Source organism: Scylla paramamosain, chromosome 9 (genome assembly GCF_035594125.1).
Source record: "Scylla paramamosain isolate STU-SP2022 chromosome 9, ASM3559412v1, whole genome shotgun sequence".
NCBI classification, from domain to species: domain Eukaryota; kingdom Metazoa; phylum Arthropoda; class Malacostraca; order Decapoda; family Portunidae; genus Scylla; species Scylla paramamosain.
Window position 1 is genome coordinate 27,094,090 of NC_087159.1, and position 15,911 is coordinate 27,110,000.

Consider the following 15,911-nt stretch of genomic DNA (forward strand, 5'->3'; position numbering starts at 1 on the left):
TCTCCCTTCACTGACCATCATGGTGAACTAGCCTTCAACTTTGCTATCCTCCACGACCTAGAGTGATTGGTGCAACATCCTACTCGTATTCCTGACCGTCTTGGAGATACGCCTAACATTCTTGACCTTTTCCTGACCTCTAATCCTTTTGCTTATGCTGTTATCCTCTCTTCTCCGTTGGGCTCCTCCAATTACAATCTCATATCTGTATCTTCTCCTATCGCTCCAATCCCTCCTCAGGATCCCCCTGAGCGGAGGTGCCTCTGGCGTTTTGCCTCTGCTAGTCAGGGGGACCTGGGAACGTATTTTGCTGATTTTCCTTGGAATGACTACTGCTTCCGTGTCAGATACCCGTCTCTGTGTGCCAAGGTGATAGTGTCTGGCATGACGGCGTACATTCCTCACTCTTTTTCTCGACCTGAACATTCCAAACCTTAGTTTAACACAGCCTGTTCTCGTGCTATACATGATAGGTGGCCCACAAAAGGTACTTAAGCCTTCCATCACCAGAATCTCATGCACTTTATATTTCTGCTCGGAACCATGCCAAGTCTGTTCTCCAACTAGCCAAAAACTCCTTCATTAATAGAAAGTGTCAAAATCTTTCAAGATCTAACTCCCCTCGTGACTTCTGGTAATTAGCCAAAAATGTCTCCAGTTACTTTTCTTTTTCTTTCCCTCCTCTATTTCAACCAGGTGGCACCACTGCTATCACGTCTATCTCTAAAGCTGAACTCTTCGCTCAAACCTTTGCTAAAAACTCTACCTTGGACGATTCAGGGCTTGTTCCTCGCTCTCCTCCACCCTCTGACTACTTCATGCTACCCATTAAAATTCTTCGCAATGATGTTTTCCATACCTTCGCTGGCCTAAACTCTCGGAAGGCTTATGAACCTGATGGGGTCCCTCTTATTGTTCTCCGAAACTGTGCCTCCGTGCTTGCACCTTGCCTAGTCAAACTCTTTCAACTTTGTCAACATTTACCTTTCCTTCTTGCTGAAAGTTTGCCTACATTCAGCCTGTTCCTAAAAAGGGTGATCGTTCTAATCCCTCAAACTACCGTCCTGTTGCTTGAATTTCCTGCTTATCTAAAGTTTTTGAATCTATCCTCAACAGGAAGATTCTTAAACATCTATCACTTCACAACCTTCTATCTGATCGCCAGTATGGGTTTCGTCAAGGCCGCTCTACCGGTGATCTTCTGGCTTTCCTTACTGAGTCTTGGTCATCCACTTTTAGAGATTTTGGTGAAACTTTTGCTGTTGCTTTGAACATATCAAAAGCTTTTGACAGAGTCTGCAACAAAGCTTTGATTTCCAAACTACCCTCCTATGGCTTCTCTCCTTCTCTCTGTCATTTCATCTCAAGTTTCCTTTCTGACCGTTTTATTGCTGCCGTGGTAGACGGTCACTGTTCTTCTCCTTAATCTATTAACAGTGGTGTTCCTCAGGTTTCTGTCCTGTCACCCACTCTCTTCTTATTATTCATCAATGACCTTCTAAACCAAACTTCTTGTCCTATTCACTCCTACACTGATGATACTGCCCTTGGCCAGTGCCCCCCCTACATAAAAATAAATAAATAAATAAATTTCCTCAATCTTTTTCCCCAGACTTTTTTTCTTTCTCCCTCCTGAAAAGTTTCCCTCTTCAATCTATCTATCGTTTTCATATTTCCTTTTTTTTTTTATATTATTTTGATTTTTTAACTATTAACCTAACCTGACCTAAAGCAAAAACCCCACAGATACAAACACCCCCCCCCACCCTCTCTCTCTCTCTCTCTCTCTCTCTCTCTCTCTCTCTCTCTCTCTCTCTCTCTCTCTCTCTCTCCTTAAGTCACGTGATACATTGCTGACTGTCCCCCATTGATGTATAAATATATATATATATATATATATATATATATATATATATATATATATATATATATATATATATATATATATATATATATATATATATATATATAAAAGTATAATCAAATCAGTAAATGTTGCAGGAAAAGTCAATAGCACTGGATGATGAAAAAAATAAATAGTAATGAATATCAATGAAAAAAAATGAGTCGAGCAGTTTTTTGATGACAATGCAGAGGGGAAGAAAAAAAAAAAAAAGAGAAAAAAAAGTGTTAAAAATAAATATATAATCAGATCAGTAAATGCTGCAGTAAAAAGTTCGTGGTGCGATATTACTGAAAATAAAAACAAAAAGAAAATAAATACATAATGAATACGGAAGTGTAAATGAATAAATGAATTGATAAAAAAATAAATAAAAAAAGCAGAAGCTTCTGATGATAAATGGAAATATTTTACCACGAAAAAAAAGAAGAGAAAATCAAAGAATAAACATGACACAGCCAGACAGACAGACAGACAGACAGAGAGAACGAATCACAAGAGACAGTCCTTATCTCCACACACACACACACACACACACACACACACACACACACACACACACACACACACACACACACACACACTATGCTACCCTCCCTCCCTCCCTCCCAGCCTCCTTTCACTCCTATCTCTCTCGTGTGTCTGCGTCAGTGTGTGTGCATCCGTGTGTCCGATACCCCGTCACTAAATACAAGGCTTCCCTGTGACTTTCCCCGCCTGAGTGCCCGCGCCGCCCTCGCAGACTCGCCGCGACTTATGCCTTTATGGGAGTGCGTGGCAGGGCGGGGCGGGAAGAAGAGGACATGGGTGTGGGATAGCAGTGGAAGCGTGTGGAATGTAAGTGGAAGTGTGACTGGCTTGTTACTTCTACTGCTACTGTTACTGGTGCTGCTACAACAACAACAACAACAACAACAACAACAACAACAACAACAACAACAACAACAAACACCACCACCTCCGCCACCACTACCAGCATTACATCACAAACACTTTCCTTCTTCCTTCCTCCCACCCTTCCTCCCTTCCTCTGCCACCCTGCCTCCCTCCCTCCCTCCCTCCTGCCTCCGTCGGTTTAGCAAGAAGGGAGAAGAAAGGAGCGCGACTTCCTTAAACAACATCTTAGGGACGCAGCCATCCCTCCTAATTATTTTCTCCCTGAAGCCACAACATGTTTTCAGAGCCGCTTCTGTTCTTCGCCTTTCACCTCACAGGAAAAATTAGTTATTCACCACCACCTCCTCCTCCTCCTCCTCCTCCTCCTCCTCCTGATGCTGCTGCTCTTCCTCTTCCTCCTTCTCCTTTCTTCCGGCACTTCTTTCTTTTTCATCACTCTCCTTTCTTCTTTCTCTTCTACCTTTCTTTCTTTCTTTCTTCTTTCTTTGGTTGCTTCTCTCCTGTCCTCCATCCTTTCTCTTTTTCCTCTTACGTTCCTTCTCTTCCTTCTTCTTCTTCTTCTTCTTCTTCTTCTTCAACTATTCACCTACTATTCTTTCTTTTCTTTAGCGCTTCCCATTTTTTATCATGCACACACACACACACACACATACACATACGTAATGGAAATATAATTAAAGATGGAACTGTAAGAAGAAGAAGAAGAAGAAGAAGAAGAAGAAGAAGAAGAAGAAAAGAAAGGAAGACGAAGACGAAGAAGATGATGATGGAAGAAAAGAACATAAACAACATCAAAAGCAAGAACAACACCAACTACTACTTCTACCACCATCACCACCACCACTACTACCACTACTACTACCACTACTGTTATTACTACTACTGCTAGAAAAAAAAATAAATAAACAAACTGCACTCACTAAAAGCTTCCAAGGAATCTAAAAAAAAAAAGTAAATAAATAAAAGGAGAAAATCAAATATAACCAAAAAAAAAAAAATAAATAAATAAATAAAAAAATAAATAAAAAATGGGTATCAAATGAACAGGAGGCGTTTTGAGAGGCGCGAGTGCTCAGTGAGTATTGGAGTGGTGTGAAAAATGAGCAAGCCCAGCGAGGAGAGAGAGAAATGGTGAGAAAATAAAACAAATAAATAAATAAAAAGTTAGGAAAAATGGAGGACGAGGAGAAGGAGCAGGTGGGTGGGTGAGGTGGGTGGGTGAGGTGTGGGGGAAGAGTTATCAGATAAATAAATAAGTGAATCAATCAGTCAATAGGGAAATGAGTAAATGAATAATAAGGAAGAAAGGAGAGAGAGAGAGAGAGAGAGAGAGAGAGAGAGAGAGAGAGAGAGAGAGAGAGAGAGAGAGAGAGAGAGAGAGAGAGAGAGAGAGAGAGAGAGAGAGAGAGAGAGAGAGAAATTTTAGTGTCGACAAACGTATATAATGAGTAAATAAATAAATAAATAAATGAATAAATAAATAAATAAATAAATAAATGAATAATTGCACGAACGAAATTAATAAAAAAAATCAAGATATCGGCAAACACGTATTGAAAAGTTACTGGATCAATAAATTAGTAGATAAACAAATAAACTGATAAAGGAACAAAAGAAAATAATAAAAGAAAACGGGAGGAGGAAAGAACAAAAAAAAAGGAAGAAAAACATTACAAAAATCGTCATTACCATCACAACACTTAGAAAACGGGAAAGTCTGAAGCGAAAACAAAAGAAAACGAACAGAATGAGAGAGAGAGAGAGAGAGAGAGAGAGAGAGAGAGAGAGAGGAGAGAGAGAGAGAGAGAGAGAGAGAGAGAGAGAGAGAGAGAGAGAGAGAGAGAGAGAGAGAGAGAGAAATAAACACAATGCAATGGTTAAACTTTTCTCTCTTAAAATCCCAACGTGACCTAGTTATAAGTTAGAGAGACTAAACCTTCTTCCCTGCTGGCTTATTTCTCTCCCCACAAGTCTCTCCTTCCTTCTTTCCTTCCTTCCTTCCTTCCTTCCTTCCTTTTCTTCTATCTTTCTTTCTTGCTTGGGTCCTTCACTCCTGTTTTTTCTTTCTTTCTTGCTTTCTACCTTCTCTCCTATATTTCTTTCTTTCTTCTTTCGTTTTTTCCATCTTCTTTCTTTTGATCTTTCTCTTGTTTTTTTCTTTCTTCGTCTGTTACCTTCTTTCTTTCTTGCTTTCCTTTCAGCATATTTTTCCCTCTCACTCTCCTTTCTTTCTTTCTTTTTTTTTGTCTCATATCTGCCTTTCTTTGCTCTTTTTTTTCCTTCTCTCTTGTTCACCTTCCTTCCTAATTTCTTCTTTTGTCTTCCTTCTTTCTTCCTTTGTTACCTTCCCTCCTTTCTTCCTTTCCCTATTTCTTTCACTTCTTCACTTCTGACTTCTTTCTTTCCTATTTTTTATATTTTTTATTTCGTTTCGTCTCTCTTTGATCTTTCTTTCTTCCTTCATTCCTTAACTCCTTCCTTCCTTCCTTCTTACTTTTTTTTCCTTGTTCGTTTTCTTTTGTTTTTCGATTCTTCGTTTCTTATCTTTCTTTCTTTCGTTTCTTCTTTCTTGTCTTCATTCTTTTTCCCTCTTATCTTTCTACATTCGTTCCTTCCCTCTTTCCTTCCTTCCTCTCTTTATTCCTTTTGTTCTTCCATTAAACTTTCTCTTCTATTTTCTTGTTCCTTTATTTATTTCCTCTGCACTTTCGTCCGTTCCTTCCTTTCTTCTTCCCTTCTTCACTCTCTTGATTCCTTTTTATTTTTCCATTAAATCTTATTTCTTTTATTATTTGTTTTCACTTATTCCCTTCTTTCTCTAATTTCTTTTCTTCTTTTTCTCTTTTATTTCCTCCTTTGCTTTCATTAAACTTTTTTCTTTTTCTTTTTCTTTCTTTTTCTCACACCTCTCATCACCTTCCTCTTCTTCCTTCCTTTATTCCTTTCATTTCCTTTTCCTTCTTATCCTCCCTCCTTTCCTTTTTCCTCTTCTGTCTTTTTCTCTTTCCCTCCTTTCATTTTAGACTCAAACTTCCAATTCCCTTTATTTTCTTTTTCTCGTCTTGCTTTAATTTTCCAAACTTTTTCTCCTTTTTTTTCTTTTCCTTCCTCCTTCCTCCATTTTCCTTTTGTTTCTTTTTCAATCTTCTTTCTTTTCCTTTATTTCCGATATGCGCTCATTTTCTCATTGTTTCTCCTTCCTTCCTAGCTCGTAACAATTTCTCTCTCTCTCTCTCTCTCTCTCGTCTCTCTCTCTCTCTCTCCTCTCTCTCTCTCTCTCTCTCTCTCTCTCTCTCTCTCTCTCTCTCTCTCTCCTCAGACTTACACAATGTTTCCTCTTCTTAATGTTTTCCTTTTGTTCTCTTCTCTATTTATTCTTCACTGTTGTATTTATTCTTGTCTCTTAATTTCTCTCCTTTGGCTCTTAATCCTTTCCTGATTCTTATTCTCCTTCTTAGTCTTTCGTAATCTCTTTCTCTTCTTTTGTTTCTCTATTGTATTTCTCCCACTTCCTCCTTGCTGGCTTCTCTCTCTCTCTCTCTCTCTCTCTCTCTCTCTCTCTCTCTCTCTCTCTCTCTCTCTCTCTCTCTCTCTCTCTCTCTCTCTCTCTTTGTTCCAGTCTATCTCCTTCCTCCTTTCTCACTTTATCTTCCTTACTTCTTATCTTTTATTCTTATTCTCCTTTACTGTCTCCTCGAATTCCTTCTTTCCTTCCTTCCTTCCTTCCTTCCTTCTTACTTTCCTTCTTTTCCTTCTTTTGCCTTGTTTTGTAATCTAATTCCTCCTCAGCCTGTTTGTCTATTTAATTCTATTCCATCTCACAATCTTCTTCCTCTTTCGTTCTTTTCTTTTCCTTGTTTCTCCTCAGTGGCTTTTATCTTTATTGTATTCTGTGTCTCTCTCTCTCTCTCTTTTTCTCTTTTTTCCTCGTTTCTTCCATTCGTTAATCAATCTTCATCTTTCTTTCTTAACATTCCTAATTTTTTTTTCGACATCTAAGTCTTTAAATTACGCATCTCTTTTTTCCCTGAATGCTTCATAATATATTTCAAACCATTTGCTTCTTTCCTTTTCAATTTCAGTTTTCTTCAGCATTTGCATGTACTTTTTCTAATTTTTCTTTTTTAATCTTGAAATGATGTCTTTCCTCCGTAACTCAATGGCTCATAAATCACTATTTTCATATTTCTTTCTTTCTCTTTTCTTAAATATAATTTTCTTAACTTTTCCAACTGCTGTTTTCAATTTTTCTTTTTTTCAGCTTTCAAAGATTTTTTCTTTCCCTAAAATAATTCTTAATCTGTTTTCCACTTCATTTCCTTATTCCTTCTTTCGTTCTTTCTTTCTTTTCTTAAATATTCATTTCCTCGATATTTCAAACAACTTTAATTTATTTCCTTTATTTTTACCCTTTCAAGATGCTTTTCCTCTTTCCCTGAAATTGCCCCACTTCCTTCTTTTCTTATTTCTTTCTTGAATATGAATTTTCCTTAAAATTTCCAAGTATTAGTTCTAATTTTCTTTCTTGCAATCTTCCTGGACGCTTTTTCTCTTTCCTTGAATTCATAATATATTTTTCTCCACTTCTCTGCTTTTTCCTTCTTTCGTTATTTCTCCCTTCTTCAGTATCAAATTTCCTTTAATATTCCCACTTAGTTTTCTATTTTCCCTTTCTTTTAATCTTCCGAGTCGCTATTCCTCTTTCCTCTTGAATGTCTCATAATCAGTTTTTCCCCATTTTCCTTCTCCTTTCTTTCCATCTTCAATCTGAATTCTCCTTAACATTTTTAACTCTATTTCTTTATTTTCCTTTCTTTCAATCTCCCCAAAACGGTTCTCATCTTTCCTTAATTTCCTCCTTAAGTTTTTTTCTCCCGTAATTAATTTAATTTCTATCTCTTTTCTACTTTCTTTTAAATTTTCAACTTCCATACTCTTTTCAAAACATTTCACATTTCTGCTTTTCTTAATATATTTTCTTTTCCATCTCCTTCTCTTTCCCCTTCCTCCTTAACCTCTCTTTTTCTCCCCCCCTTACTTTCTTACTTTTTCTTTTTCCAGTATCATTAATATTTCCTGCTGTTCTTTTTTTTTTTTTCAGATTCTTCGTTCCTATTTAAATCTTTGCAATATATGTCTTCTCTTACCTCCTACTTTTCTTTATCTTATCTTCGTTATAATCTTCTAATATAACCTTTATTTTGTTTTCCGTGTGATCCACCTTTTCCTTAATTTTTCCTCCTCCTCCTTTTTTCTTTGCCCTCCTATCTTTTCATTCTTTTTCTGTTTCCTGTTTTCGTAATATTCCCAAATTCTCAATATATTATTTTTTTTTAATCTTCCCAATATACTTCTAATCTTTCCTCTTCCTTTCTTTTCTTCCTTCTTCCTTAACCGTTTTTCTCCAGTACCTTCCTTCCTTCATTTTTATTATTCAATTTTCGCTTTAATCTCACAAAAACGCTTCTCTTTTCCGTATCACTTATTCTTTTTCTCTTCATTCTTCTCTTATCTCCATTTTTTTTCTATCCTACATTCGTAATATTCTCAAATTCTCGATATATTCTTTTCTTTTCAATCTTCCCAATAAGCTTATAGTCTTTCCTTTCCTTCCTTCCTTCCTTCCTTCCTCTTTCACCATTTTCCCTTCTTCCTTCCTTTCTTCCCTCCTTTATTTAATCTTCCTTCTAATCCACACAAATACATTTCTCCTTCTCATCCTCCTCATCATTCTTTCCCACCTCCTTCTTTACTTCCTTTCTTTATTTAATCTTCCTTTTAATCCCATCCCCTTTCTATACTCCTTCTTCCTTCCCCACCTCCTTCTTTACCTCCTTTCTTTATTTAATCTTCCTTTTAATCCCATCTCCTTCCTATTCTCCTTATCCTTCCCTCCTCACTTCCTTCCCTTTCTCTTCGTTTTCTAATCTTCTTGTCGGACTCAAGGAGAAGAGACGGCCACAAGACTGCCTTCAATTAGTCGGCATCTTACTGCTAATAGGGGCAGGCGGAGAGGGCGGGGTAGGGGCGGGGGAGGGAGTGACGGCAGGGAAGGAGAGAAAAAAGGAAAGAGGAGAGGTGTAAATGAGTTTTTTTTCCCATTGTTTTTGTTGTTGTTGTTCTTGTTTTTTGTTGGTGAAGTGGTGGTGTTGTAGGTGGTGGTGGTGGTGGTGTTGGTGCAATATTTGGGTTATTGTTGGGTGTTATAAAAGAGAGAATTGTGGGGTGGAGGAGGTGTGGGTCTGGGAGGGGAGGAGAGGAAGGGGAGGGAGAAGGGGAGGATATAAAGTGGGCGTAAGAGGAGAGGAAATAGGGAAGGAAGGACATCAAAGGGCTGAGAGGAGAGAAAGGGAGAAGGAAGGACAAAAATAGATAGGGAAAAAAAAGACTAGAAATTTGAGAGGAGGGAAAAGGAGAAGTAGGGAATTTGAGAGGAGAGAACTGAGAAGGAAGAAAAGGAATAAAAAAGGAAGGAGGGAAAGAGTACAAACCAAGGAGAGAGGAGAGAAAACGAGAAGGGAAGAAATAGGGTAGAAAAAAATAAAAGTAGGAATATGAAAAGAAAGAAAAAGGAGAAGTAAGAATTTGAGAAGGGAGAAATGAGAAGAAAGGACAAGAATAGACAAGAAGGGAAGAGAAATAAAAATAAAATACAAAGCATAGTGTAGAATAAAGAATATTTTTATAGGAAAAAGAGGAGGAGGACGAGGTGGGGGAGAGAGTAAAGGGAGAAGGGAAGGAGAATAAAAAAATGAATGAGGATAAAAGAATAGAAGAAGAGAAGATTTCTGGGTGAGAACAAGGCCAGAGATCGTAAACAGGAAGAAAGGAATGAGGAAAAAGGAGAGGAGGAGGAGGAGGAGGAGGAGGAGGAGGAGGAGGAGGAGGAGGAGGAGGAGGAGGTAATGGTGGAACGTGAGATGAGTGTCGCTTATGTAAACTTGAATGCTACTACTACTACTACTACTACTACTACTACTGTCCTATTTCATCTCCTCCCTCTGTACTCCTTCCTTTCATTCTTCCCTCTGTCCCTCCCTTCCAAATTAGAAACTTTTTTTTTTCTCACTTCCCTCACCCCTTCCCTTTCTCTTCTCTTTAACCATCATTCTTTTCCTTCTAAACTACCTTTCTCTCTCTTTCCATTCACCTATTTATGTTTCTCTTTCCCCTCTTTCCTTATTCTAATCTTCTCTCTTTTACCTTCACAAGCACTCTCTCTCTCTCTCTCTCTCTCTCTCTCTCTCTCTCTCTCTCTCTCTCTCTCTCTCTCTCTCTCTCTCCTTTCCCATTCCTCCTTTCTTTCCTCCTCTTCCCTTAACCTTATTCTCTCTTTCCCTATTTCCCATTGTCTCTCTCACTCTCCCTCATCTTTTTTCGCCATTCTTCAGTTCGCTTTTCATTGTTTCATCATTTTTTTCTTCCATTTCTTTCTTTTCTTTTCACAAATTTAGCCTCTCTTTCCCCCGCACCTTTCCCATTTCCTTTAATTGCTTCCTGCATTCCATAGTTCCTTTCTTTTATTTTCTTCATCCTCTTTCTTTTCCTTCCAATTACCTTTCCTTCTCTTCCTTCTCTCTTCACAACCACAGCCTCTCTTTCCCCTCTCCATAGTTCCTTCTTTTCATTACCCATCCTCTCTTTCTCTCGCTACTTCCTTCCAAAATACCTGTTGTTCTCTTTCTTCTGTTTTCATAACCCTGTTCTTTCTTTTCTCCCACTCCTTTATTCTTCTCTTTATTCTCTAGTTCTCTTTTCGTTGCTCTATTCTTTTCTTTCAAAATACCTTCTTTTCTTTTCTTCTTCTTTTTTTTCGGTTCTATTACCACATTCTGTCTCCGTTTGTCTTTCTTCGTTCCAAAACACCCTTCACTCTTCTTCTTTTCTTTCAACAATCTTAACCTTCCTTTCTTTCTCTCATTTCCTTTTTTTCCTTGCCTCATCCTCTTTCTCTGTCTCTCTTCCTTCCAAAACACCTTTCCTGCTCCTTCTTTTCTTCCAACAATCCTAATTTTTTTTTCCACTCCTACTTCTTTTTTTTTTCGCTACAATATTCTCTCTCTCTCTGTTTCTTCATTCCCGTCTCTTCTTCCTCTCCACAATCCTATCCCTTCTTCCACTCCTACTTCCCTATCTTCACCACCCTATCGTCTCCCAGTCTCTCTCTCTCTCCCCATCTGTTTCTTCCTTCCCGCCTCTTCTTTCCAAACACAACCCAAACCTCTTAACCACCACCCCGACCCCTGCGCTCGTCCCTTAAGTCACGCCCAACAGCCCAGCCACCCCACACCCGTCGCCCGCAATGGCCCGCCGCCCCAGAACACAGGCTGGTGCTGTAATCTGGCCGCTCCCCTCCCTGCCTGAGCGTTGTGCAGCGGGGACCAGACCGGAATGGCAAACTGAAGGTGGACGTTCCTACTGCTGTGTGTGTGTTTGTGTATTCTTCTTCCTTTGGTGGTGGTGGTGGCTTGGAGGAGGAGGAGGAGGAGGAGGAGGAGGAGGAGGAGGAGGAGGAGGAGGAGGAGGAGGAGGAGGAGGAGGAGGAGGAGGAGGACTGGAGGTGGTGTTGAAGGAGGAGGAATTGGAAGACTAATCTTGGAGGAGAAGGAAGACTTGGTGATACAAAGGAATACAAAGGAAAGCCAAACAGCAACAGACCTTTTCGTCCTTGCAAGGCTTTTTGGTAACTACTTCTAACTACAGTGAAGAGAGACAGGACAGCATAGCAGAAGGATGGTGGTGATGGTGGAGAAGGAGAAGGAGAGGGGGGAGAAGGACAGGTCGTGATATTGGAGGAGGAGGAGGAGGAGGAGGAGGAGGAGGAGGAGGAGGAGGAGGAGGAGGCTGGGAGGCACTGGGTCCAGACGTGCGGTCACTCTCTGCTGCCTCCAGTGTGACAAACAAGGCAGGAAGGACCGTAACGGAGAGAACCAAGCATCATCTTAGTTTTCCTTTGTGTTCCTTTGCCCTCCTGTGTTCCTTTACCTTCCTTTGTGTTCCTTTACCTTCCTTGGTGTTTCTTTGCTTTCCTTTGTATTCATTAGTGTTGTATGAGTCGTAACTATTTTATATATATATATATATATATATATATATATATATATATATATATATATATATATATATATATATATATATATATATATATATATATATATATATATATATATATATATATATATATATATATATATATATATATATATACTCGTACACTCGTATGATTTTGAGGGCTAAGACTGCTCCAGAATGAACTTTGATACGACCCGAGTGACTTGATGCTCTAGACTCTCTCTGAACTCTCGAGTATAAAAGTCATGCCTATTCCTGTAAAAGAATCCGGATCACGATCGGAGGGAACTGATGAAAAGATAGCCAATCGTGTGGCTGGAAATGAAGTATTTTGCCCAATCACAGTTGACTTTATTTTAGCCAGTGATCTGGAAGGAAAAACATGCAGGTGTTTTCTCAAGGGACACTGGCGAGAGTCGAGAAAAGGTGTGACATTCCCCTCAGAGTGAGAGGGAAGGGAAGGCTAAAAATAGCAGACTCACCGATGTGGAGACATATTGAGCATCAAAAAATGAAATCATGAGAAAAAAAAAATAAAATATATATATATATATATATATATATATATATATATATATACTCGTACTGTTTAATATCGGACACCTTAACTGTATCACCTGTATCATCATTAAAATAAAAGAAAAAGGTGATCAGTGTTTGTGTGTGTTCATTTACTTGTACATTTCTAAACCACTTACCCACGCAATCCACGCTGCCATTATTTACATCATCAGAGACCTGCAACAGTGGGCGGTAATCAAGACATCTGTGCTGCCATCATCCACACTCTGAAAGCTACATCATCTCTACATCAGATCAGTGGTGTACAGTGAGTCTCAAGACGAGTAGTAGCAGCGGTAGTGACAATCTTGATCTATACAAGCAGCAGTAACAGGGACAAGGTCATTCAATACAAGTGATTAACAGAGTGAGTGGCAAGCAATCCGAAGTAAGTGGTGGTCAGCAGTGATGGTAAAAGACATCTAGAAGTGCTCCTTTGCCTTCCTTTGTGTTCCTTTTTATTTCTTTGTCTTTGTGTTCCTTTGTGTTCAGTTGTCTTCTTTGTGTTTTTACGCCTTCCTTTGTGTTTCTTTGGCTTTCTTTATATTAATTTGCGTCTCCCTTGTCCCTCCACCACCACCATCACCACCTCCTCCTCCTCCGCCTAGCGTTCTCACCACCATTAAGGACCCCCTTGTTGCCTGAAGGACTCCACACCACAGCCAGTGAAGGACTCGGCACCTCCTTCTGAACTCTCCACCACAGCCTGAACTTCCTGACGGGCTCTCCACCTTCAGTCCACCTTTAGGAATTTAGACTAACGGACTTTGTGACGCTAACTGGACTCACTAACCATTTACCAACCAAAAAGTCCATTTGCACGTACTCTCTTTTGCTAGATTCTATGATTCCAGCAAAGTGAAGAGCGAAAAAAGTTACAAGGAGTGGACTGTGGAACCTTAACTTCCAGACCAACAAGTCCACTCTGACGCTCCTCCACCAGATCCTATCCAGTGGAGTTTAGAGGGAAAGCTACAATGACTGGACTCTGCATGGAATCTGAAATTTGAACCCTGGTATGTGGATTATGTACTGTAAGACGTGAGAACATAAGAACATGAAATAAAGGAAGCTGCAAGAAGTCATGAGGCCTCCACGTGGCAGTCCCTGTGTGAAACATGCCTCCCTAATTACATTTATCATCCCCATCCATAAATTTGTCTAATCTTTTAAAGCTCTCTAATGACTCAGCACTAACAACCTGATTACCGACAACATTTCATTCATCTACCGCTCTATTTCAAAACCAATTCCTTCCTATCTCTTTCTTGAACCTACATTTTTCAAGCTTGAACCCGTTATTTCTTGTCCTATCCTGATTATTGATCCTGAGAATTTGGCTTACGTCATCACTGTTATAACCCCTACAGATGACAGGGTGGACTTCCCTTCCTCGCAGATAAACAGGCATACAAACAGAAACATGACAATACCCAAGAGAACCCCTGAGTGGACCCTGGAATCTTGACTCTGGAACCTGGAATCTGGAATGATGGATGAAGGCCACACGCCTCACACCTCTCTCTGTCTCCTCCTCGTAGCCAGCCCGTTCACATTAACTTGACGGATAAGCCACGCCCTCCACTTGACATCCACCAATCATAGTCATTTACCCTTTCCAAACGATAACCAATGAGAAAGAGGAGGAGGAGGAGGAGGAGGAGGAAGATTTGTAGCTCGTTATTGTGAACTGATTGAACGACGTTTAGTGGAACAAATTGATCCAGGAGGAGGAGGAGGAGGAGGAGGCACTGGTTAGATAGAAAAGGAAGAAGGTTGCAAGGAAGGAGGAGAGCAGTGAGTATAGAAAGAGGGAGGAGGAGGAGGAAGAGAAGGATAGGGGAAGACACAGAAAGAGGAGGAGGAGGAAGAGGAAAGAAGGATGGAGGAGAGGGTACAGAAGGGGCAGGAGAGAAAAGCTACGTGTGGAAGGAGGAAGAGGAGTAAGAAAGGAGGACACGGGTGGAGAAGCAAAGGAAAGCGGAGAATGAAATGGGAGAGAAAAAAGAATACGAGGAAGAGGAGAGGAAGGAGAAAGATGGAAAGAACGGAAGAGAGAGAGAGAGAGAGAGAGAGAGAGAGAGAGAGAGAGAGAGAGAGAGAGAGAGAGAGAGAGAGAGAGAGAGAGAGAGAGAGAGAGAGAGAGGTAAGCTGAATGGAGTGTGGTTTAGATGCAGGGAGGCGACAACTCTCAAAATGCTAAATGATTCTTGATGAAATGCTCCCGCACTCAACGGATCAAAAGCCAGAGTGGACGAGGTCGACGCTCCCTCTCCCTCTCTCCCTCTCCTCCCATCAGCACTGCCCTCGGCGTGAAGCGGTCGTTCCCAATTTTTACAAGCCGGCAAATAAATGAGGAAATACGTCATGCTCGCGGGCTTGGCGCCGTACATTCATCTCTCTCTCTCTCTCTCTCTCTCTCTCTCTCTCTCTCTCTCTCTCTCTCTCTCTCTCTCTCTCTCTCTCTCTCTCTTGAAAAGTTTACTCAACTCTACATTAAAATTTCACATTCACATTCGATTTAACTCAGATAGTGAAACAGAACATAAAGAAATTCTTTCTCTCTCTCTCTCTCTCTCTCTCTCTCGCTCTCTCTCTCTCTCTCTCTACTTTTCAACGTCAGTATTTTTAACCCTTCCCTTTTTTCAACGCTGACGAGACTCAAACCTCTGCTCCGCCATTACCGACGCTTCAGTTTACTCCCGAACCGCGAACACTGGAAACTTTGAACTAGGAACCGCGAACACTGAAAATTTGGAAGTCGGAACCACGAATACTGGAAACTTGGAATCCTTGAACCGCAAATACTGGAAACTTGGAATCCTGGAACCGCGAATACTGGAAACGGGAAACTTGGAACCGTCGCGAATACTGGAAACTGGAACCCGAACCGCGAAAACGAAGACCCATTCCGTGAAAACTGGAACGCGAACCACGAGCATTCCAAGCCGAACCGTGAAAACTTACCCCTTTCATGACACGGCGGGGAAGAGAGGAATCGCGTTTCCCTCTCTTCGGCCACGCCTCCTCCCCGCCCCGCCCCTTCGCCTTCCTCGCTCTCATCTTCAGCGGAAAATGAAAACTGCCTCTGGTTCCCGCAGACGGCGTTCCTGGTGGCCTGAGGAGCTAATACTGACGGCGTAGGAGTTTCCAGGTATAGGATTACTAGAAGGATTATCATTTGAGTACGAGGTGGAGGTAAAGGAGGAGGGGAAAGGGAGGGTGGGGAAGGAGGAGGAGGATCAGAGGAAGGATTACTATTACTGTTATTACCACTACGTTACTATTATTACTACCTATATCAGTGAAAGCGTTCGGTCTGTTTGTCTCTCTGTCTGTCTGTTTGTATCTGTGTCTGTCTCTCTCTCTCTGTCTGTCTGTTTTGTCTCTGTTCCTGGTCGTGCTCTTCTCTCGTAAGGACATTTTTCAGAGGACGTACAGTTGATTAGTTGGGTCCTTATAGTCCTCATGGGGTGTT

General features: G+C 40.5%; 1 long non-coding RNA gene across 1 annotated transcript in view; it reads right to left on the reverse strand.

The window, feature by feature from the left end:
* LOC135103809 (uncharacterized) overlaps positions 1-15,911 on the reverse strand; it is a 136,749-nt gene that overhangs the window by 39,594 nt on the left and 81,244 nt on the right. The window lies entirely within an intron of this gene.